Source organism: Mus musculus, chromosome 8 (assembly GCF_000001635.26).
Source record: "Mus musculus strain C57BL/6J chromosome 8, GRCm38.p6 C57BL/6J".
NCBI classification, from domain to species: domain Eukaryota; kingdom Metazoa; phylum Chordata; class Mammalia; order Rodentia; family Muridae; genus Mus; species Mus musculus.
In genome coordinates, this window is record NC_000074.6 from 68,028,477 (window position 1) to 68,055,296 (window position 26,820).

Sequence of the window (26,820 nt, forward strand, 5' to 3'; positions counted from 1 at the left end):
CTAGCCTACACACATACATACACACACACACACACACACACACACTGAAAATGACTATATTAAAATGTATTTTGAAATGAAAAGCCAAATTGACATGAACTTTTAAAATCAGTCATAAAAGAAGTGATCAAGTTAGTTACAGAGTTAGAGGTTGTCTTAGTCAGGCTTTCTATTCATGCACAAACATCATGACCAAGAAGCATGTTGGGGAGGAAAGGGTTTATTCAGCTTACACTTCCACACTGCTGTTCACCAAAGTCAAGACTGGAAGTCAAGCAGGTCAGGAAGCAGGAACTGATGCAGAGGCCATGGAGGGATGTTCCTTACTGGCTTGCTTTCCCTGGCTTGCTCAGCCTGCTCTCTTATAGAACCCAAGACAACCAGCCCAGGGATGGCACCACATTTGATGGAGAAAATGCCTTACAGTTGGATCCCATGGAGGCATTTCCTCAAGGGAGGCTCCTTTCTCTGTGTTAACTCCAGCTTGTGTCAAGCTGGCACACAAAACCAGCCAATGCAGAGGTATATAAAGGTAATGTGCGATTATGGGGGAAATCATTTGTAAAACCTCAAAATTAAGATGAGGTATGGAAGGCACATACAAATAAATCCTGCAAGATATAAGGATAATTACTTCCAACAACCAAGATGCTTGACAACAGGCTAGAGACATAAGGCAGAAGTAAAAGGATAAAAGTTTGAGTTCAGTCTAGTCTACACAAGTTCAAAGAAAATACACAGTGAAACTCTGTCCCAATGAAACAAGACAGACAAGAAAAGGCTAATGAAGAAGAAAGGAGTGAAGGGGGGAGAAGGAAAAGAAAATGGGGAAGGAGGAGGAGGAAGGGAGGGAAGAGGAGAAAGAGAAGGAAATGGAGAAGGAGGAGGTAGAGAAGAAGGAGGTGGATGAAGTAGAAAAGAGAAGGAGGAAGAGGAGGAGGAGCAAGAAGAAGAGGAGGAGATGGAAGAAGCAGCAGAAGCAGCAGAAGCAGAAAGAGGAGGAGGAAGAGGAAGAGGAGAATTGTTTTTAAAAACACCAAACTTAGCTCTACACCTTTAAGGAACTCCACAAAGGGCTGCGAGCATTCTAGACACTAAATCCCCACTCTTCCCAGCAGTTCTAGACTTGGGAATAAATCAAGATTGTATATTCATGTCCCTCCTGCTCCCGAAACTTCCAGAGTTCAAGGACCTTCTTGTTCTCGGGGGTTTCCAGCCTATCTCTGGAAAGACGTAAGGAACACACTGTCCCCCTTGAGAGGTACTGCACCCTGCTTCTGGCTCTAGGAGCCACCGACCTCACTGACACTTGCCTCCTAGTTCATCCAATAAGTAAGTGTCCTAGCTCAGAAAACTGCTTCCAAGTCAATTATGACTAATCAAAACAGTCTGGTGCTGAGAAAACTTTTACTAGACAATAAATGTTATATGAAAACTGTAAACATTGTTTCTAAAACAAACTATACATACCTAAGTGCAATGTTCTCAAACAGTCACCACCCTGGGCTAGGCATCTAGAATTCCTATTTTAAAAATACCTACACGTGATTATTTATTAACTATATAGCCTTTGGGAGTGAAAATGATGGTAGGTAGCAAAGGGAAACAAACAAAAACAAGCCCATGTCCCCAAAAATAACTGCCTAACAACTGGCAAACAAACCGTTCTTGTGGCATTTTCTACTGGATTTCATACAAGCTTCAGGGTTCCTAATTAGATCTGTAAAACATGTCCTGTGTCCTACCTGACAGCATCCTAGCACGACCCCTGCCTGCCTGCTTTCACTTAACAGTCAGTACCTACTTTGAAAGGGTAAAAAATTCTTCCCTAGGGTAGAAAGTTAAACAGTTAAGGATGAGAAGAGATCATTCCTAACTGCCACATAAATAGCAATTATCTGCCCAAGGGAGTACACGCCTTAATGAGAACATGCAAACCTTACATGTGTTTAGCAGGGATGAACAAACACCAGTATCCTACTGGATGACTTTCAAAATAGTCAAGTAAGGTTAAGGTTCCTGGTTGCTGGTAAAGTTTGGGGTAACTCACTGTCTGCAGAGAGCTAGAATCCCAGACTCAAGCTGGGACTAAACAGCACAGTACAGCACAGGTGCTACCATAGAGTAGCCTGCTGTAACCACTGGTGCCCGGACACTTCACCACAGTGAATGCTCACCTCATTGCACCTGGCTCTGGGCTCTAATACTATATCATCTGGGTACTGGTCCATCACAGACAGGTCCTTAGGACCAGTCACCTGAGAAAATGTAAGAGCTGACCAGATTAGCTGTGCTCAGCTGATAAACCCAATCTGATGAACAGAGGTGACAAGGGAAACACAAACACTGACTTCAGTAAAGAGAAGCTAAGCCCACCTCCTATCCTTTGTTAGAGCATCTGGACTCTAATAAAGAACAAGAGGCTACCACCATAAATTAAAAAAATAAAAATAATAAAAATAATAAGAATAAACTTTCTGCCAATACAGGATTTAGAAGACAGGTTTTATTTGTAAGATCTCTTCTAATCGATATAATAATATCAAGAGTGAAGAAAAACATGCAATAAGATAGTATATATATGAAAGGTTATGTCATACTAAACAGAAAAAGAGGTATAGCTCTTAGTGACTTAACTATAAAAAATGAATAGTTTATTTTCTCGACTTATTCCAGGTTTTAAAATGATAGATGTTCATTAAAAAGAGCAAAAAGAAATCGTGCTTCTCTATTAATTAGTCTCCTCCTTTACTTATGTTCTTACAGATTGATTTTCCTTTCCAGTTTTGGCTTTTAAAAACCAAGTGGGATTGATTTTTCTCTAAATAAAATGGTATTTTAATATAGAAAACAGAACAAAGGAAAGGATATGAGAAACTGTCATAGTCAGTAAGAAATTTTGCTGCTCAAAAAGAACATACTTGTAATCAATGAGTAGAAATTAAACAGACTTTAATTCAGTATACATAATTCCTCTGAAAACCTAAGGGAATCCAACAATGCAACAAGATACAAAATAAAATACCAGGATACCTACTATTGAAGTATGGAGAAGGTGTGGCTAAGAACACAGTTCAAGGGACTAAATATTTATATTGCCTAAAATTATGTTGAAATCCTAACCCCAGTGATGATATTTGAGAGATGAGGCCTTTGGAAGGTACCTAAGCAGTAGACATTTTCCCACAGTTCTAAGGGTTGCAAGTCCACCACCAAGGGGGCCTCCACTCGTGACAGCAGCCCTCAGTGGGTTCTCTCACAACTGCTGTGTTCTCATACCACCTTTCCTCTATGAACTCACACTCCTAGTTTCTCTTCTTACAAGAGCATACTGGTAGACTACTGCCCTGTAGCCTCTAAGGCTTCTTTACCCTACTTTTAATGATGGTTTTTAAATGTTTTATCCTCCCTTCTAGCCCACCACCCACCAGAGGTAGTGGAAAAGAAAGGTTATTAGGGTACAGGGGAAGTGGACCTATTTAGAAATGTTTTTTTGGAGCAAATCTCATCTGTGTTGTCAGGAAATTAGCAGTCAATTTAGAGGTCAGTGGTGGCAGTTGAACCCACTTGCAAACATTTTACAGATACACCAGCAGTTCAGTCAGGAGTTCTTTGCTGTGCCTCTCTCAGCCAACATGCAAGACCATGAAGCATTGTGGAGCTAACTCTACCAGCAAGCCCCTCTCTCAGTCCAGTGAGTCCTATGTAGGCTCCCTCCAAGCATCATGTGTCCTCTATAGGTCTTGCCTCATCACGTGTTTTGTTTCAGGATATCTTAGGAAAACTTCCCGTGAGTCTGTATCAGCCCACATCACTCTGTCAATCGGCCTGAGTCCGTGCAAGCAGCAAGAAACTGCAGCACACCACCAGAAGTTTTTGGTGCATTACTCTCTATAGAGTCACGACAAATTGAGCTCAACTATGCAATGTAAGGTGGACCAATATATGTGTGTCGTTAGTGAAGAACCTTTTACCTTGTGTCCTTTTGTGAGCTTCTTTTAGCAGAATTACCTGTTTACTTGTGTCTGCTTCAGCAAAATGTTCCCTTATGAGTCTTAGCAAAACATTCTTTCACTTGTGTCTATTTCAGCTAAACATTCCTTTTTGTGCTTGCCCCAGCAAAACACCATCTAACATAACTGACTTTCTAAATAACCTGTAAGTTTTTACTTCACTGCCCATTCTTATTCTTTCATTTAACCTTAATTATCTTCATATAATGCAGTGGCTCTCATGCTATGACTCTTTAATACCTATCCTCATGTCGCAGTGAACCCCCAAGCATAAAATTATTTTACTGCTACTTTATAACTGTAATTTTGCCACTGTTAGGAATTATAATGTAAATATCTATGTTTCCCAGTGGCCTTAGGTGACCCCTGTGAAAGGGTCATTTGATTCCCAAAGGAGTCACGACCCATGAGTTGGGAACTGCTGATATAGTGAGTTTTGATTTCAGCGTTACAAATTTTACAGAGAAGTAACTCAGTTCTTCATGGACTTAATCTTAAGTATACAAAAAGCTAAATGTAAAAGTAGAGCTGATATTTCTCTATTGTTTATATTGGAATATTGTTGATATTTCTATTAAGGCAGGGGTGGACACTGCAGCATAGAAGACAGCGACTATCAATTTTTCAGCAACTACAGGTCATGAAAAAATGTGTACCAAGACATTACTTCACTAAAGCTTTACTTCAGGGTAGAAATGGCTAGTCTGAGCACTTACTACTGTCCTCCTAGAGGCCGTCTCTTCCTCGGGATCACACTGATACTCAGCAATGGAACTTGATCCTAGGTAGTCAAACTCCACAACTACTCAACCCAGCTCCTACTAGATTTAACAGCCTGCAACGTAATTGAGAAAATACCTCTACTTACAAATGGAAACTCCAGAAAAGTAAAACACTAACAATCACATAACACCATCATCTATTTTTCTTATCTACCCATTCTTTCCCTATGCTATCAGAAGTATCTGCATGAAAAGCCATGGAAGTAGGTGATGTAAATGAAGAAACAGGCTTCCAAAGACTTCTTCGAAGCGATGGTGACTAGAAGAAACACAAAGGCACCAGGATTCAATCCACAGCCAAGTGGTTTCAAATGTGAAATCCCAGGTTCTATCGTGTGACCTATAACCTACTCATACTGAGCTCTTGCTTGGCCCGGGGCCTGGGACCTGATGGGCTTCAAAATGTGCTGGAAGTGACTTAACTTCCTATAGAAGGCCAAATGTAATCTATGTCTTTCTTTCAAGAGGGGAACGGCCCAAGGAGAGGAAGTTCTAAGAAACAAAATCAGGGTTTCCAACACCAAGTCCTGTGGCCATCTGACAAATACTTATGGTCAAGGGAACACAAACAGGAGTGAGCAGAAAGGAAGTCTCACTCACCTAGACACTACATTCTAGAAGGAATGAACACTCAGACTCCAAATACAGTCAGACATATAACGTACCAAGTAAAGAAAGAAAGAGAGCAGAATAGCGGGACAGAGGATGGAATGGGTACTACCGGAGAAACAGTGGTCAAGGGACATCTTGGTTTAAACTGGGCTCAGAAGACCTGAGAGTTAGGACAATCAGTGGATCCTGCACTTTTATTACGGATCAGAACTTCCTTGTTTTTAACTGGGAGGAAAGAAAGAGTGGATCACAGTGCGAACTGAAAACAGCAGGTTGCAGTGAAAGGAAAGTTAGAAGGCTTTTCTCCCTTGACTGCAAGGAAGCGGTTACCATGGCCTGTTGCCATGGTGTTAGGCAACTAGAGAGAGAGGCATCCCAAGCACCAGGGTATGAAGAGAAAGTACCAGTGAGGAAAAGACAAAAGGCCAGCAGAAATGTCTCTCCCTGGGGTATGTGACAGGCAGCAAGCAAAGCTTTCCAAAAAAAAAAAAAAAAAAAAAAAAACACATGGTGGAAGCCAGGGGAGGAGGAGGAGGAAGAGGAGGAGAAGAGGAGGAAGAGGAGGAGGAGGATACTACTATTGTGAAAAGGGGCTTTGCCCATACTCTACCCACTTTCTCTGTCACTGGCTGTCATAGTTAGGATTTCTATTGCTGTGACAAAAGACCATGAATCAAGTGTGGGAGAAAAAGGTTTATTTGGCTTACACTTCCATATCACTGTTCATTATGGAAGGAAGTCAGGACAGGAACTCAAACAGGGCAGGATCCTGGAGGCAGGAGCTGATACAGAAGCCATGGAGTGTGCTGCTTTCTGCCTTGCTCCCCATGGCTTGCTCAGCTTGCTTTCTTATAGAACTCAGGACCACCAGCCCAGGGATGGAACCACCTACCATGGGTGGGGTCCTCCCCCACTGATCACAAATTGAGAAAGTGCCCTACAGCTGGACCTCATGGAGGTGTTTCCTCAACTGAGCCTCCTTCCTCTCTGATAACTCTAGCTTGTGTCAAGTTGACACAAAACCAACCAGTACACTCACCCATCAAGATACCTACTGCAATATGTAAAAAATCAAAATGAAAGAGCAGCACATGTCTCAAGCACTTCACACATCAAATTACACTACTTCTAGGTAGCCATTTTCTGAAATTCTCATTCTTTTTGCCAAAATACAGCTTCCATTTCAACTTAACTTAGCAGCAAAAGTGAATGAATTTTCTTAAACGAGGGATGACTGAGGAGTAAAAGACTGTGGTAGAAGGGAGAAAAGGTATGGTATAAGGTCAGTCAGAAAGATTATAGGCTATGGCTGGTATGTACAGCTATTAGCAGATAGAATGGTCTAGTATAGCCTTTTGTATATTACCTCTAAGATTGAACCAAAGATTGAACCAGATAAGGAGCATTAATACTGACTTATCAAGTAAGCTAATAAACATTTATTCCTCTCCATAGACACTTCCAAGATCTTGTAATCTGATATTATTAGTGACAGAAAGCTAGATATGTTCATTCTGCTATTAGATCAATGTATTAGGAGTTTTATAAATTGTACATAAGGTCAAAATCCTCCTTAAAGCACAAACAGCAAATTCAAAACAGAAGAAATATTAACTACAAATAAGCATGCCAAAAATATTTAAATCTTAACACATACTCAAAGAAATGTAGATGAGTCAAGATTTTCTAAATAATAAATAATACCATGGATTATTGGGAAATGGGTATTCAATCATGCCCTCAAGATCAAGTTTCTTATAACCCACTAATTACAAGAATAAAGTGCATACTTACTTCCATCTACCATTCATATAAGAAGTTTCCTAAGAAAACAAGTAGTATTATTGAATATCATAATGAAAAGCTGAAAGTAAAAGTTTCACTATTATGTAGTGGAAATCTATAATCATTAAAAAGCTTATGCTGAAAAGGTATTTGCAATGTATATGAATTTTTTTTCTTTACTTTAAACTGTCCATGGAAATCACTTAAAACAGCTGGAGAAATGGTTCAATAGTTAAGAGCACTTGCTGCTCTTACAATGTACCCGGATTCAGTTCCCTGCACTCACAACATCATTTCACAACTACAAGTCACTATAGCTCCAAAGAACCACACACCTTCTTATGGTCTCTGCAGACATAGGCACACGTATGATATATATACATACATGCTGGGCCTCACACATACACACAAAAATAAATAAGTTTATTTTTAAGTCATTTTAAAAATAAACTCTCCAAGAGAAAAAAATGAATTAAGGTATAGCTATGGTTTGAATTTTTCTCCTTCAAAACTCATACTGAAATTCAACTGCTGTGTGACAATATTACGAAGAAAGTCTACTGGGGGATGATTTCACACACTATGTATGCATACGCTGAGTACTGTGCCCAGAGATCTGATTGCAGTCTGGACACAGGCATTGCTAAGCATCTCCTATTTCAATGTTATGCAAAAATTGTTTTCTGCCACTTCTGACTGCTTAATAAAGAGCTTATCAGTCACTATCTCAGCAAGCTGGACCTCTAATTCCAGTGAGAGGATCTTGAGTGGAAGGAAGAGAGAGAGAATTTTACTTGAGAAGTAGTCATGAGAGAGTCGAGGAGGACACAGATGGAGCTGGAACAATCAGAGAGACACTAAGATGGCAGATAAGGCCACGTGGCTGGGAAGCTGATGGGAAGGAGGCCAGGCCAGCAAGGTAGGGTTAAACTAAATGAGAACCTTTTTAATAAATATACCAGGTCTCCATGTCATTATTTCAGAGCTAGGGTGGGTGTAGAAAAGCCCAGAACTTTTACAACAGGCCTGTAAGTGGTGGCTAGGTCATAAGAACTATGCCTTGTGTGTGGATTAGTGCAGTTATGGCAAGGGTCACTCAGTAAGATATACTGTCTTATGCATGCTTCTCTGCCTATTTCCATGTCATAACTCAGTATGAAGGCCTGTGACATGTACAGGCTTGCCACCCTCCAGAGCCAGGTGCCAAATGAACTTCTACTGTGTACAGATCACCTGGTCTGTAAGTGTTATGCCACAGAAAACGAGCTAAAGGAATTTAAAGGAAAAGTAACACAAATGACCAGTAAACATATATTGTTCAACCATACTTATCAGTCAATGCTGATGGCATGCTGGGCATACCATTTTTTTAACATCTTAAGGGTTGTCACAACTGAGGCTTAGCTTAAAAGAAGAACTTCATGGTCTCATAGTGCAAGTGTATGTAGCCATGAGAAATGTTTACTAATATCAGCAGTGCCTCAGTCCTCAGTACTGGGACGACAGCCACCTGATCTCTTGACATTTGACACATAAGTATGAGTAGTCAAGACCATATCTCTAGGATGGTTGTCGTCAAATCTTAGATGTCATATACTTATAGTATTATAGGAGGAGAATCTATAAATCTCTCCAGGCCTTATTTTATTCAGGTATAACAGAGACAATAACAGTGTGTGATTCATAAGGATCCTTTAAGGACTAAATAAATTTCCAGTAGAATGTGAGGTCCACATCACCAGCAGTAAAAGAAATAACTAATTTTATTATGCAGTACTTAAATTTATCATTCAATACAAACTAGTAGTACAAGAATACTGGTGTTTATCACTGAAAGTATCTGTACACAATGAAACTGTCCATCAATACTGAACTAGAAAATTAAACTGAAGCATATAATGAATATCTATATGGTTGTTATTGTGAGGTATCTCTATGCAGATTGATAAAGGTCTCTTAAGTTTATTATGTTATGTGTATGTGTGCTGCAAGTGCTGGGCATTGAGCTATATTTATTTTTTAAAGATAGAGAAGACTATATATGATGCCTTTTGTTTTATCAAAAATGAGTAGATTGTTAGAAAATATATTCTAAAACTGCCATACATTGAGGTTGACTGGTAATGTGTGTGTGTGTGTGTGTGTGTGTGTGTGTGTGTGTATGTGTGTGTCTATGCCTGTGTCCGTGTGTGTCTATGTCTGTGTGTGTGTATATGTGTGTGTGTGTGTGTGTGTGTGTGTGTGTGTGTGTGTGTGTGTGTTAAAACCCGAAGAGTATAAAATGTATCTTAAGAACAGTCTTATGAGACAAGCCATCTGAATCCTAGTCTCGGTTCAGGTATTACTAGCTGTATTTTGGGATATATTTAAACACCTAGCCCCAATAGAACAGGATTAATGCTAATGCCTACTCCTATGGATTCTCTGGGAAGAAGCTGACACATAAAAAAGCCTTTAGTACACGCTATGCAATCAGCTAGCTTCGTGTTTTATTGCTAATCATTTCAGTGTGTCAACCTGAGTAGAAAGACAATAGGCCTTTTTGAAATTTATACTTAGCTTTATATGAAAAGACTGGAACACAGAGATTTATCTTTTCAAAATACAAAATTCTATTTCATTCGACAGATACATATAATACACCAAGTGGGAAATACTAATTTAAAGTGTTTGGACTTCAAACAGTATGGACTCATATTTTTACTTAAGCCATTTAACACTATGTGAATAAACAGGGAAAAAGTTCAAATATGCACAAAATGTTATCAGTGGTTTCTCTGGCAGATAGATTATAGAAAATTTATATTGTTTTCTTTCCTTTATCCTTATTTTCTGATTTTACTAGAATATGTATTGCTCATCTAATAAAACTTTAGCTGTGAGTTTACTTTCAACCATAGAAACCATAAAGGAAGAGGCTTCCAATGAAAACCCCAAAGATGGGCTTGAGAGTAAAACTAGGTAAACCTTGCTAAGAGAAGTAAGTTAGATCCCTTGACACTACTGACTGCAATAGTAGAAGCTAATCAGTAGCTAAGCCTGCCATTCCCTTTGTGTGTAAAGGAAATGTGTTCAAGGATTTAAAGTCAGAATGTAGACCTGGTAAACGTTCTAGGAGCAAAACCTAAGAACGGGGCTGTGGTTGAAGCTTGCTACAAGTCCAGAGGGCACTGTGAGCAAGGTTGCTGCAGCAACCCTGTGTCCATGCTGCTGGGTTTCAACAAGTTTCACAGCAACAAATCAATAAGACTGAGTGAATTGGCAAAGTACAACTATAACGTGCTATCTGCTCTGTGACAATGAGGTTCTAGTGTCACCTCTCTTAAAATGCCTGGTGCTGAATAAGAAGAGGGATCTAGGATTTGAGGCAGATACAGAGGTAGGAAGAAAAAGTGGAGGTTAGCAATAGCTAAGAGTCAGAAACTATGAAACTTGACAGCCAACCACACATAATGTTTTAGCTTGCCTCTTCTCTCCCTGGCATGATGACATGAGGCACATACTGATTAGGATATAATAGAATCAACAAACCCAGGCACAGACATCGAAACTTCAAGATGGGTTGACTCTAAAGGAATGGAGCAGAGAGCAGCAAGGAAAGGATGGGCAGGTCTCACTGATGCACCAGAAACTGTCCAGACCATTACTTTACTGTGACCACCTTCTAGAGGCCCACTTTTGACTTTATCAGCCTACCTTTTCCTTACTGTCTATCTCTCTCCTTTTTCCTTCCCTCCCTCATTTTCCTCTCCCCACTATTATCACCATACAAAGGAACAAGAGACCGTGTTGGCACTGGAGGACTAGGCAGCAACAAGCAACTCTTTCTCTAAGAAGGCAAGTCCTCTGTCTGGACTGAGGCCTGCCACATCACCCAGTCCCCACCTAACCTCAGGTCCTTTTCTCATCTGCAAGAAAAGTGGGTAAAAAGAAGATTCTTAGAGCTTTCCCTGCCTCAAAACTCTGTACTTCTACAAAGTCCAAATGAAATTACTGAACACAGAACTACTAGGACATTGTAGGAAGGAAGCATAGAGACATCTGTAATTTATCATTTAATGTTTCCCAAATATCCATTGCCAAGAAATAAATCCAACCAGAACCTATGCTCATATTTTAACTTTCATACAGTATAATTGAAAACAGAGTATCTTGCCTATAACTTTGAATTCTACAGCACTCTTTACTCATAATGAGTAGCTCTTACATAAAATCAGGTGAGTTTTAGCTTAGGCAAGCAAAGTTCTATTTAACAAGAGGGTTTTGACATTTGGATCAATAACATCAATAGTTTCTTACCTACACACACACACACACACACACACACACACACACACACACACACGATGTTGTAGCTTTGATATAATTAGTCTTATACTTAATTCCATGAAAATAGTTTTAGTGTTTTTGCTGTTAACTTTTTATTACAGCTTTATACAAATGAAACATTCATTCTGGAATTACATAAATCATGCTTTCACACACCAGTCATTAACCAAGGCGATACCGGCACAGACTTGCCTCCATCTCAATATTTGGAGATTTTCCCAATTAAGATTCCCTTTTCTCAAATATGCCAAGGTTAGTGTCAAGTTGCCCAAAAAAAAAAAAAAAAAAAAAAAAAGAAGAAGAAGAAGAGGAGGAGAGGAGGAGGAGGAAAGAAAAGAAAAGAAAAGAAAAGAAAAGAAAAGAAAAGAAAAGAAAAGAGAAGAAAAGAAGAGAAGAAAAAAGAAAAAAAAGACACCACAGTAGTAATGTTTAATTCACTGTACCAACCAATTAAAAAAAAAAAAAACCAAGAAAGATAAGAGAAGCACCTGATCATATGATGAAACAATTTTCAGTTTCTTAAAGAAGTAATATTTCCATTCTATCTGAAAGTACTACCTTAATACAATTTATTATTAACCTATAAAACAGTCAAAATGTTTTGGGGTTCTTTCCTCCCTAAATATTAAGGTATTATAACAATGTATTTCATTTTACTAGAGTCAATCAACTATTGAGTAGTATGATTTGAATAAATACTTCACAATTATAAATTAGTATCAATGTTAAAAAGTATATTATTAAGTTTTGCTATCAATAGCCTGCCTTATTTTACCACCAAATGTTCTATTTAAAAATAGATTCTGCCCAGCACTTCAGCTCATTCCTGTATTCCCAGCTTGTTAGTACTCTAGGATAGACAGACAGCTTTAACCTAGGAATACAAGGCTAAATAAACAACAAAACAGGACCCCATCTCAGAATAAATATATACAATCTAAGAACTGAAATTATTAACACCTCTAAACAATAAGACATATGGTAGCATAGCAACAGACTCACAATACTGGCTGCACAATGATAGAATAGATGCATTTATTTGGATTAATTGTGGTGGCCTGATATTGAATCCAAGAGGTTTCTTTTGAAAAGAAACATATATGATACTTTCACACAGAGAGTAACTGAAATTAGGTTAACATGAGAAGTCTTGGAAAAACTGCAGTAATGGTTAGGTAAAAATTACTGCAATTAGAGCTCCAATTATAAATTATAAAGTTTCCAAAGGCACCCTAAAGGAACTCCATACTTGGCTGCTTAGTAATTTTTTTCTGTCTATTTTATTTCATTTCTACTGTGAAATACTGAGTACTTCATTTGGATAACACTAGATTTACAATAACTAGTTCATTTAATCCCCTAATACTCTTACAAGGCTGATAGTGTCGTCTTTCGTTTTCTATTAGAAATTATTAATACAGCAATCAGAAACTCCAAAAAGGTCTACCTGACTCTGCCTCACTACACATTCTTATCCAGCCCCCTGAGGTAAGCAAGACCATACTGGCACAAGATGTTCAATGTCTGCCAAATGAGTCGCACAAGTTTTTACATTTGCTACATTTCATTTTCCTAATTTTAATTAGCAGCTGGGTTGACTGACACTGTTTTTGATGAGGTTGGTACTACACATATTGCTGAATGCCGTAAAGAACTAGAGCCAGTCAACCTAATGGGGGGGGGGGGAGGGGAAGGGAGGGGAGGAGGGAGGGAGGGGAGGGGAGGGGAGGGGAGGGGAGGGGAGGGGAGGGGAGGGGAGGGGAGGGGAGGGGAGGGGAGGGGAGGGGAGGAACCTTTAGAGGACACGCCAATGTGGTATGCTGAACAAGGACACTGAGTGAGGAAGGCAAGGAGGAAGGAAATCAGCTCATTTCTCAAGCCCACGCTATTGTGTCTACCATAATAATGCCACACAAGCACGTGCATGCTATAATGTTTGTGCTATCTCTAGTACAGCTTACAGTGACTTAACTGTGTACCAAATGGGCACAGAAATACTCTGTAAATTACACTTCACACCAGAGTACAATTCAGCAAAACATTTTATTTTTTAAAAAATCTATAGCATTTCTGGTCTTATTTACCACACTTTGGAAGTAAATCCTTCAAAAGACTTAGCTTAAAACATAAAACTACCCTTAAAGAAAATGTGCTCTCCTTCTCTCAGCTGCTATCAATTGCCAACAGGTTCTCAGTTAGGGATGGGACTTTGTGTCACCTTCCCCCTCCAGGATGGGAGTCTGCTCTGGCTGAGTCTGCAGGTGTAGTGTGCAGTTACTGTATGTGCACATACTGTCATACCACTAGGAGCTCATATGTGTAACTGCCCTGTTCTGTTGGGAAAACACAGGTTTGTGTGATTCTTGGAAAGTCAACCATCCTCCAGCATAGGACTCACAAGCATTATGGCGTATTTGTAGCAGCACATTATGGCAGACACTATAGTGTAGGGTTCAGAAATGAGCCCATTTCCTTCCTCAGCTCCTTCCTCGCTAGACCTTTGTTCACCCTACCCTCATTTGGGTTTTCTCTAAAAATTACCTTTTGGGGGGTTGTTTGGTTTTTTTGGTTGGTTGTTTTTTTTGTTTTGGTTTTCGGTTTGGGTTTTGGGTTTTTTGGTTGTTGGTTGGTTTTGTTTTTGTTTGTTTTGATGCTTACTTTGCAATGGATAGATCTGGCCAGCACAAATTGGACCTCTAATAAAAAAAAAAAAAAAAAAAAAAAGGCACAAAGTTGAGTGGGTTAAGGGGTAGGAATGAATCTGGGAGAGGAGAGTGAAAGATCAAATACATTCATTGTATGAAATTCTCAAAGAATTCATAAAAATATTATTTAAAAGATTAAAAATAGCAGGAACCGGGTGTGGTGGCACACACCTTTAATCCCAGCACTCGGGAGGCAGAGGCAGGCGGATTTCTGATTTCGAGGCCAGCATGGTCTACAAAGTGAGTTCCAGGACAGCCAGGACTATACAGAGAAACCCTGTCTCGAAAAGCCAAAAAAAAAAAAAAAAACCTAAATGGCAGGAAATAAACGAGATTAATTAAACTTATGGAAATTTGTTCTTTTTTTAAAAAATTCTTGACAGAATAAACAGTGATTGTATGAGTTTAATATGAGTGTGCACACAAAATGCAAACAGGGGTCTGAATACTGACTCATTCTCTCAAATATATATATGCATATACATATACACACATATATATATATACACACACACACACACGCGTGTGTGTGTGTGTGTGTGTGTGTGTGTACACTCAACTTTATGTCCTCCTTTTGTTTGTAAACCTAAAGGGTACAAAGTATACCATTTGCAAATAAATCTATAGTTCGAAAAATAAATCCCTGCATGTGAAAAGTACTTTTCATCAATCAAATAAACTAAAAAGGGAGTTCTTTCTAGGCCATTACCCAGGGGTCCACCCTAACACTTATAAAATGGCTTACCTAATTAGACTAATCATAGCTTTCATTTCACATGGTTGTTGCTAATTACCCAACTCAAAACTGTTCACCCTTCCCCCATGCCAAGTCCCTTCAAAGATCTACTGCCAAATGTGCAACTTAAGCCAGTTTCCCCCCCTAAAAAAAAAATACGTGTCAAAACAAGTACTGTTTTGGGGGGGTAGGAGTTGAAAAGATGGCAAAGTTTTGGGACATTTTCTGTAGAAACCTAAGAAACAGAAATAAGTGTCCTTCAGAGACATAGGTAAAACTTTTATTTCTAAAATTATCTTAATCCTCATTTTTAAATCATTAACTATAAAAAAAATGATACCCAAAAGTATGTTTATGCACCCAGAAAGTGAGAGCTTGTTAGAAGGGAGCTTGCCATTTTCACAGGGGTGGGGCTTTCAACCTGATAACAAACCAGGACCAAGTATACCACAAGAGTGTCACCAAAACAGAGGCCTGTACAAGACAACCTCAGATAATTGTGGTATGGCTTCTTTGAAGCAATCTTTTTAGGAGTGCCTCTGACGAATTCATCCTATTTAAAAAAAAAAAAAAATCATCCTACTACAGATATTAACAAAGAGGTCTTTTGATCCTCCATACTTCCTCTCAAGGCTGTAAGCCTTAGGATCAACTAACATGACTAAGCAAATCATAAGCCCAGTGTATATACTAATGAGCACGCTATTAAAATCAGTGATGGATACTAACATGGCTAATATTTATTCTAATCTTATAATCTAGGTATAAAGAACTCAGTACCACAAAATCATATCCAAAAAGAAATCAGATGGCTATGTTTTGTCACACTGTGAGCCTTCAGGGGACAAGACCCACCTGGTCAAAGTAGACGGTCAGCGGCAGGCCTCTGATGGCTAAACTCATCTCCAACTCCCCGTGCTCTCTCAGCCTCCTGTTTTCCCACCACATGAACCAGACTCCACTGCATTCTCCAGGTGCTATAGTCACAGCTGTGCTCTTCTCTCTTCCCTGCCTTGATGGGTTAGGGTCTTCTAACACTGTGAGCCAAATGAACCATTTGCTCCCTTAAGTTGTTTCTACCAAGTATTTTGGTCATAGCAACACAAAAGCAACGAATAAAAGGGCTGAGTCTCAATAAACGGCAGCTCCTCCATGAGATCTACGAATCAAGCCAAGCATCTGTGCCATTTTGCTCCTAATGTCACATCAGATCATCAAGTTCTGTTGATCTACATCAGTGTTTAATTTGTCTTTCTACTTGGCTGTAACAACTATTACGACCCTGGGCATTCAAACCATCCCTCACCTACACATCCCTAACAGATCTCCCTGCCTTCCCCAATCCATTCTCCACACTGCTAAAAAGCTAAACTGCTTAACTGCCCCCCCATAACTACCTATTTCCACTGGATACAAATCTAAATACCTATGTGCATGGTCCAACCTCATCTACTTTCCAAGGCCATTCTCCGTTTTACAGTCCATGTTACCTGCTCAGGCCAAGTCTTCTTCCCGATGTTCATCCGCTAAGCTAAGCCCTTCCCTCCACATGCCTTTTGTCTCTCAGGCATATGCTCCTTCTGGCCAGCCCCATCTCATCTGCCACAGACATCTGTTGTTTCTGCCTGCCAAGCATCTTTCCTCTGGCCTCTTCTTGAAATCATCTCTCCCTCATTCTCACTCTATGTCATTTGACTTAAATTGCCAACTTCTGGGCATCCCAGTCCAGGGCCATCAATGTGAGAACACAGACCCAGCCAAGGAACTCTATCCATAATTCACCAGTCCATAACTCAAACCAGACTCAATCGTTTGAGTTCATCTGAAGGACTGATCTGGAAACCCTGGGACAGGGGTGCTGACAGGCCAGATGACCAATATGGCGCTGTTACACCAAGCAGTAGATACACTTTGGCAAATAGTGGATGAGGAATGATGATAGGGGAGGTGTTAGGTCACAGGCTTTGTCACTTTTGATTCAGAGCTGGCAAATTAAGTGAGGATCAGAATGCAGAAAACACAGGACAAGTAGTCAAGTCTCTGATCCTGATTCACCTAATTACTATCTGAGTAAAGCAATTAAATTTTATAGCTTTGTTTTCTCATTTGGAGAACATAAAATAGGATTACAACCTTCCCAAGAACCTATCCCACCTATGAGTCCGCGACCTCCCTAAGAGGATCTAGACTTTTAGTGGCCATACCAAAGCCAGGCCTTTCAAGCATCATTTTAAAACTTCAAAGTCAAGCCAGGTGTGGTCGCAGAAGCAGTCAGAGGATTAAGGTAAGGCCAAGCCCAGCCTGGCTGACATAGTGAGGCTCGGTCTGTAAATAAACAGCAAAGCAGGGTGGCAAACCTATGAATGCTTCTTTCCCTCTGACTCTGTATTACGTCAGAGTTACAAAAGGGAATGGGGGTCTGCTGTTCATAAATAGTTATATTTTTGATTCTCACTCCATTTATGAAATAGACTAGGACAATAATCAGAGGCTCAGGGAAATTTCATGTAGATACCAGTGCCTAGCAGTCATCACCCAGCATGATTTACCTAAAAATGAAACATCAGAAGTATCTTAAACATCCAACCATGGTGAATTTACTAAATAAATCATGGAAGAGCCTTAAGATGAAATAATATTCACTTAAAAACATTTGCAAATAGTCTTAATGACATGGGGAAATGTTCATAATATAATGCTAAACACAGTAAAATAATGTATAATGTTTGAACATACGTACTGAGAATAACACAAAAAATGAAAATGCCTCAAAAATCTTAGCAGTTTTAACTCCAGAAATTATAACTCGTCTTTTTTCTTCTTCTGTAGATATATCTAGGTATCTTGAGTTACTTACAAGTATTAAATTGCAAAAATTAAAATTTGTGTTAACAAGAAAATGTATAAATCATTTTTCCATTTATTTATTTATTCTGAGGCAGAGTCTCACTATGTAGGAAAGCTGGCCTCAAACTCATAGAGATCTACCTGCCTCCATTTTCTGAATGCTAGGATTAGAAGCATGCACCACTATGGACCCAATCTAATTTTTTTCACCTTAAAATGGAATTTTAAACATTTACCACACAACCTAAGGTCATGCATGCTTGTGAAACACAGTAGCTCCATGCAGCTCCTTATCTGTAATCTACAAGCCCCATGATAATCATACTCACAGATGGATCAACTAAGAAGGTTGAAATATGACATTAGCACAGAAACAGTGATCTCAAGTGCTCTCAAGTAAAAGATGGGGACACAAAATAGTGCCACCAAAGACAGTTTAAATGTCCACGTAATCCTCTAAGTCTCTTCCATCAACTCGGATGTATTTATCAGATCAGTTCATGGAAACCTTAAGCCCTAGGAAAATGAGCTGCAGGACTGAGGCAGGGTAAGCAGACAGCCAGAGCCTGGCAGGAACAAGCAGCCACTAGGACTGAGGGTAAGCAGACAGCCAGAGCCTGGCAGGATCAAGCAGCCACTAGGACTGAGGTTTGCATAGGCACAGTTCAATTTTGCATAGGTCTCTTCCTGGGCTCACATAAAAATTAGCAAGTCAAATTTACAATGCTGTTGACCAGAAACTGCAACAAGTACTGTATTGAACTTTAAGTTACATTGTAATTACAGGTTACAATAAGCAAACAAAACATTATAGAATTCATCTGCAACTTAAAAGGCTATGTTTTCTCTCTGGGAAGACAACGATCTTGAGTAGCAGAGTATACACATAAACACACACACACACACACACACACACACACACACATACTCACTCACACACATACACACACATTCAGGGTTCAGGGTGACCTCATAGCACACCAGGTCCTTGGGTGTCCTCCAACTATAGCTCAGCTGAGACTTTAAGGCAGGGCTTAGCCTGCTCTAACCTCCAGGACTGGTTCAAAATTTATGCTTATGGAAGGAGGAGACCTTTAGAATACACCAAGTTCTGATACTAAAAGAACAGCTAATGACTAAATTTAAAGGCATCACACACATGCAAAACAACCAGTGTGAAGATACAAGTGTTATTTTAAGCATTGTTTCAATGTCAAGACATTCAAACAAAATGAGACGTTTTGTAAGACCTCTAAACGTAAGTCATAAAATTATCTCAAAATAAAGTTCTAAATTATACTCTCAGTTTATCACTTGTATTCATTCTTAAAAATCTTGGCTAGATTATCATAGTATGTTTCATTAAATATTTACAATATGGCAAACATTTCAAATCGCCTTTTAAGCCATTTAAGCGTCCAAAGCCCACTAAACAGGTAGCTTTACCAGTGAAGAAGCTGAGGTTCAGAAAAGTGAATACAGCCACTTAGATTCAGCTCACACCTGAAAGCCCAGTGCTTGGAACCCTAAGGTGAAGCCTGGGCAACATAGTGAGAGCCAGTTTGTATTACAGTATGAAATTCTATTAAAAAAAAAATGAAAAGAGGGAGGGAGGAAAAAGGGGAGGAAATGATGGAAAAAATAAAAGAATATATTTACCCCAAATTCTGGCCATCGGTAAAATGTAAGATTCAAAGCTAGTCCAAGAGATTTGGAAGTCATGACGCCTTTCAAGCAACTTGAAACAAACAGGTGAGGAAACATTTCCTTAGGAAAATCACCTGGCTTCGAGTTCAGATAAGATAATCAAAAGAGCTCAAGTGTGTCCTAATTAGAACAAACAAAATGACCTTTGGGCCATTTTGTTAGCACAAGCAAAGACTGAAAAGAACTTTTTAAATTCTGTAAAGGTGTTTCAGTATGTCTCATGTACATATTGGAAACTTTGAAAAATATAGTCAGAAAAATAACTTTCTCGGTTTCCTCATTTGCAAAATGAGGTTTCTTTCTAGGGTCTTTTTTGAACTCTGATGTTCTATTATTAAATCACAATCTCCACCTTTTACAGAGCATCCATAATTATAAAAGGAATTTGGATTTTTAACACAATTTACTACAAATTCACAAGTTAAAAGGTTCTTTCACAAGTGAGCAACTCTCTTAGTTATTACCTCTTCCTTACGTATCCAAATTTGCCGATATCAACATTTAATCTAGAACATCCAGGCAGTGACCTAGTCTTTGTTCAAAGGCATCAAGGCAAAAAGTTGACTCATTTTTTTCAGTCAACTCCTACCCATTCTATTTTCTTTAAAAGATGACAGTAAGAATACTCTTTGTCTTCAGGTCCTATCCTTGCTCCAAATGCTGAAAGACAACTTTAAATCATTGTTCTTGATTTCATGCCCGTGGGTTACAGATCAACATTTCTACAAGCTCCTCTTAGGGCAAGGTTTTCTCACCACTCACCTACTCTTTTACTGTTAATATTATTCTGAAAATAAACAGCACACTAGGAGTGATAGTACACACCTGTAATCTCTGCACTTGGGAGGATGAGGCAAGAGCAGCACCAAGAGTTCAAGGCCAACTGGGCTACAAAGGGAAAGCCAGAAAGCAACCAAGGGTGGGGGGGGAACCTGGGTGAGAGAGGGGACACAGGGAAAAAGGGGAACATGATCAGGTATGGGGTGGGAGGCAGAAGTGAGGCCCCGAGGGCCAGCAGAAAGAATGGAAATGGGCAACCTCAGGAGGTAGGGGGTTGGGGAACCCTCTAGAATGTACCAGAGACCTGGGAGGTGAAAGTAAGTGACACCCAGGACTCAAAGGGAGGAACATTAGATGAAATGCCCAACAGTGGGGAAAGGGAACTTGTGAAACCCATCTCCAGTAGAAAGACATGGCATCAAGTGAAGGGATGGGGTTGACATCCCACAGTCAAAGACTCTGACCCAGAATTGTTTCTGTCTGAAAGAACTGCAAGGACAAAACTGAAGAGGAGGTTGAGGGAAAGGAGGGTCAGTGACTGATCCACACTGGGATCCAGCTCCTGGGGAGGCCCCAAGGCCTGACACTATCACTGATACTACAGTGTGCTTACAGACAGGAGCCTAGAGTGGCTGCCCTTTGAGAGACCCAACAAGCAGCTGAAAGAGTCAGATACTTACACCCAACCAACTGACAGAAGCTGGGGACCCCTGTGGTTGAATTAGGAAAATATCTGGGAGAAGCTGAGGAGGAGGGCGACCCCATAGGAAGATCACCAGTCTCAACTAACCATAAGATACTTTTTAAGAATATAATCATTTCCATCTTTAGCGTACTTCTATTGGCACTTAACTACTGATGAAGATAAAATTAATCTTAGATTGCTCTAATGATTAAATGAGTATAGCATATTAGCACAAGGGTGACTGGCTACACAGTAATCACTCAATTAATGTGATTTTCATGATTACTAACAAAAATGCTATAATACTTCTATCTGTACAATCGAGCTGGAAACTCTAGCAATAAAAATTTACCACATATATTACTAGCTATTTATTCTCTAAGGATTAGGCAGAAAATTAATATGCCATAGTTAAATTTAAATAGAACATCAATCAAAAGCCAAGACTCTTAGCAACTCTTGGAATTGATACTGAAACTGATGATAAAGAGGATGCTGTTATACAAGGAATTAATTTATAGTAAAGTTTCTAGTGAAGGAGAGTATATGGGCCAACAATGCCATGTTTTAAAAGTAAATACTTAGGCTCCCACTATATGATTTAAAGATGAAGTAGGCGCACCAATCACTTGGATGCACTGGCAGAATCTAAGGGGTTTCTGCTATTAGACGCCTGGAGATCAAATCCTCCCATGTGACCTGTGAAAAATCACTTACCCGTTTTGCTCTCAGGCTCCCTATTATGAAATGCATGATAAGACACCACCCCCTCCCTGCCTTATGAGGATGAAGGAAATCAAAGGATATTTGGTGTAATGTGTGTTTGGCACAGAGCATCTCATCTTTCAAACACCGTGATGTCGGTGATGTCACTGGTATGTTACTGTGACATTACTCAGAAGTTATCTTAAGAAGCAAACTATCATAAATAACGTGACTAAAACTTACCACCTAAAAGTATCAACTGTTTTAAATGTATAGAAGCCCTTACCTCTGAGAGCTAACCACTACTAAAGTCAACTAGTGGTTTAATATTTTACAGATTTCAACTAACACATTTTTAGGGCAGACTTCACTATTAATGTTTGAAATTCCATCTGGATCTTGCCTTTACTGGTCTATATGTAATCACTTAGCATCTCATGTGTGAGACATGGAGAATGACACAGTAAAGAAAGAAACAAAACTGTGCTTCTCATACCTGCCATGTATTCTGTGCTGTCTGATAGGGCAGCCATATGGGGCCATCTAGCACCTGAAATGGGGCAGGTATACTGTGGATGTAGAATACAGAGCAGATTTTTGAGACTTAATATTAAAAAATATACAAATTACCTCAATATGCCACTGACATACTAAAATGATGATAGTTTTGGCATATTAGATTAAGTAAAATATAACATTTAAATTAATTTCTCTTATCACTTTTACTTTTTTAATATGGCTACTAGACAATTTTAAATTATATGTATAATATATTTCTATTGGGTAGAACAGATAGAGGTAATCTTTAAAAACATGCCCCTTAAAAATTAAATTCAAGCCGGGCATGGTGGCGCATGCCTTTAATCCCAGCACTCGGGAGGCAGAGGCAGGCAGATTTCTGAGTTCGAGGCCAGCCTGGTCTACAGAGTGAGTTCCAGGACAGCCAGGGCTATACAGAGAAACCCTGTCTAGGAAAAACAAACAAACAAACAAACAAAAATTAAATTCAAAAAGAACAATATGTGATCTTTTACTAAATAAAAAATTTATATGGATTTTTCAGTTTACACAGAATCAATTTCACCTTACCTTGACCAAATATCTTCTTATTCTATTTTACTAGTATCTTAGAACATTTTTATACAAATATTTTGGTCATTAGTTTTTTCCTCTCCCAACTTTTCCAACCCTCTACCTACCCAACTTCATGTTCTTTCTCTCAAAAAAAATTTAAAAATCAAAAACAAAAACAGAACAGTAAGAAAAAAATATTTAAAAGAAACCACTAAATGCCCACCAAAAAATAAATAAATAAACAAATACATTAGTGGCACATGTATTACAGGATTGGCCTGCCACTTTCTGACTAAACTTAAGGTCCACTCCAGGAAGTGGAATCCACACCTCACACTGCTAAACTGATGAGGAAGCCAAGACACTTATTACCATGTTGTAAAAGATTTGCTCAAACTGCCCAAATCTACTTAGACAATAAAACCAAAGAACGGACTTCCAACAAGGGAGCCTCTACTGAAGAGATTTAGCTGTGACTTACAGGTGTTCAAAGCACTACAGTGGCAACAACACCTGAACTGGCAAAAGAGCACCAACACACAGCTCTGCCTATCGTCCAGAAGCACAAAGAGGTAGTCAGAAGTCCAAGAGAGAGAGAGAGAGAGAGAATGGCCTTGGTATTTAAATTAGACCCTGTAGTTGGTTCCGGTTCCGTATAAGCAAATCAAATTTGCCTCAAGTCCCTTCAGCTAGCTAATTATTATGCAAAACACCTAGATGTCCACAGGCTTACCTCACAGACCAATAAACATGCAAGGAGAAGAAGGCAGAGATAATGCAATGCTGTACTTCTAAGTCACAAAGGTCCAGTAGAAGAGGATAATAGAGAAGTATCAAACAGAATAAGTGTGCAGGAACAAAATCCAGGAGGGAAGAAAGGAACTCAGAAGTACTGCCTAGTGGACTCCTTTTACTCGGGAGATGCTCCTGCATCCCCAGCCTTCTCTGCGCGCTGGTTAGGAATACAACTCAGTCCCCATGCCAGCCTAAGAGGACCAGATTCTTCACTTCAACTGTGTCCCCACATGATTCTTATAACCACATGTGAGAAGCTCACCCGCACAAGATCTACAGAGCAGCATCAAACACATATTCAATCATTATATGAAAAACAAACCTCGAATGTGATCATTAAACTAACCTCATAAAACGTGACCCGCTATAAAGAAGCAGCTCTCCAAACTCAGATGCCCTAAACACTCTAAGGAAAGTGGCCAGGCCAAAGTGATGGACTTTGATTTCTTCAGATGAAAGGCAAATTATGATTTACTGTACAGCACTTTATGTTTTAATGATGTATAAAATCTGGGTGTTACCCACTTTCGGTGAACTTCTGGACTCAAATGCCAAACAGAAAAAAAAAAAAAAATACACACACACACACAAAAAAAAAAAAAACGGTATTCTTCAGTAGTACACACAGTGAATGAGCATTCATATTTTTGTGAGTCACTTTCCAGAAGTTAACAGTATCTTCTAGACAAAAGGGAAATCATTTTAGCACCCATTTAAGTGTAGAATTGAATTATTCTAAAAGGAGTCTATCTGTATACAACAGAAAAGACGAAAAGCAGAGAAAAGTCAAAGGTGATTTTAAAACAAAATATAAAAGAATGTGCTAATTCCTCTACCTTGATATTAATATCATAATACCAATTTGCATATAATAGGTTTGCTTTTGTTTATGGACTTATGTGCATAGCAAGAGCTCCCATTAAGCATAGAGATGAATAGGCACTACATAAGACACCCCAGCTAATGGCAGCTATTGCTAACAATCACAGGAAGTCATCATGATTCTGGCAAGCCCGTGAAATTCTCCTCACTTGGAGATTACCAAGAACCATTTGTGTTTGCCCCCAAATTGGGATGATTGCTCTTACTACTTGTTGGAGGCTGGTCCACTGCTATGTATTCAAATGCTAAATATTGGCCCCCAAGACCTGGTGGCAGTCCAGAGGAGCACTTTCTCATGTAAACCAAAAGATGTTATATAAACTCTGCTCACCAATCTTCTCTGACTGGGTCAATAAAAGTAGCTGACAGTCAGTTACTAGGGAGACTAGAGGTAGGCGGGGCTTCAGTTCCTGGGCTGGGGGTCACAGATAGGGAGAGACAGAGAGAGACAGAGAGAGAGAGACACACAGAGAGAGAGAGAGAGAGAGAGAGAGACAGAGAGACAGAGAGACAGAGAGAGAGAAAGAGAGAGAGAGAAACACAGAAGTAGATTGGATGGACCAGGAACACACGGCTGAGAGAAGATATGTCCCTGAGGATAGCCTGATTAAGACAACCTGGAAGCCCAGCTGGAAAACAGCCAGTCTAGCATTGAAGAATAGATTAGGGGTAACTGTCCATTAATTATGCTAAAGAAAACTAAATAAATCAACAGGACTATGTCTCAATTATTGGGGGGCTTGCCGGGCCATATTTAGAATAGACAACATATACTTAACAACAACAACAACAACAAAATCCTCAAAATAAAATATAGGCATAGTAAGAGTGGTTTCAACATAAATGCCAAACAAAATGCTTTTAAAGCCAGTAAGAAGTACTCCTACATGATTTCTGCTTCAGTTCCGACCCTGCCCTGAACAGGTCTTTTAATAATGGAGTGTGACCTGGAAGTAAAATCCCTCACCCACCCCCAAAGGAAGACATTATGCTAGGCCCAGTGGCACATGCCTATAATCTCAGCATGCAGGAGGTTAAGGCAGGAGGATTACCAAGAGTTTTTAAATATCTGGGTTACATAGTGAGTTCCAGGCCATAGATATTAAGCAATCATTAGATATCTTTATTTTGTTTTTAAATTGCCATCATTAAAAGGGAACAAAATAAAGTACTAGTATTTATAAAATATAAAATTCATGATATAAATGTGCCTATATACACTACCTAGGTTGAGAAAAGAATATTACTATTATACTTATTACATTCCTGCTAATCTTAATTGACATATGGTTTTATAATTAAACCACATTTCACTGACTTAAGTCAGCGCATAGATTCTGGTCTAATGTTTTAAAAATCTTGGAATTAGTTGCCCTAAGACTATCAAGGTCTTTTACAGTTATAAGCTACATATCTTTACTTGAGTTCCACTTTTAGAATATCATATTACGTCTTATTAAAGTTTTCCTTCTGGCCCAAAACAGGACCCAGCAACACAAGAGACTATCAGGTGGCATAAAAGCCTCCCCAGGAATGTAGAAAGAAATGTGTCAAGAATGTAAAGGCGGAGATGTAGATTAGCTCATAAAGTACTGGTCTCGCAGGCACGAAGCCCTAGGTTTGATACCTTGTACCTTGTAAATGGGTGTAGTGTGCATGCTTACGACCCTAGCAGAGGAGGGGAAAACAGTAAATTCATTCTCAGCTACATCGGGAGTTCAAAGGCAGCTGACTCAAAATAAAAGGCAGGAACAAGAGGAGAGGAAAAGAAGATAAAATCAAATGAATGAATGAATGAATGAATGAATGAATGCAAGACATTCCTAAGACCATTTTATCACACTAGGCGAGCACAGCACCGTCCTTATCTCCTTCCATCAGAAGACTCTGCCAGGTGAGGACCTTCACAGCCAGGCTACTCCATCTCTTGTGTTCTAGAATGTTATTTGCAAGAAGAAACTTACAATGCAAGTCACAGACCTGAAACTTACAACTCACAAAAGCCCACACTGAGACCAAAAGCAAAAAGTTAGTAAGCCATGAGCCTGTAAACTCTAGCCCAGGTTTGGACAAGGCTAAACATCAGGATGCAGTCACAGTCCATGTCTCCTTTGGAGGCTTTTTATACTTACCTATTTAACTGTCAGTGATACTTGAATAAATCACTGAGCAAACATTTAATAAATGACTACAATGTGCCAAAGCATCACACAAAGCACTAAAATTTGTCTTCTGACTTCTGCGTAGTATTTTACAGGTAGATACAGAGAGATTCTGTAATGGTCAGTTTACCACTTAGCAGATAAGTGACCTTAAGAAAGGCAATAATTAATAATAATAATAATAATAATAATAATAATGACAATAATCCTTCTACCCCTAC

General features: G+C 39.2%; 1 protein-coding gene across 17 annotated transcripts in view; it reads right to left on the bottom strand.

Annotated features, from left to right (window-relative positions):
- The window catches only part of Psd3 (pleckstrin and Sec7 domain containing 3), a 522,982-nt gene that overhangs the window by 339,395 nt on the left and 156,767 nt on the right, over positions 1-26,820 (bottom strand). The gene's annotated exons all lie outside the window — the stretch shown is intronic.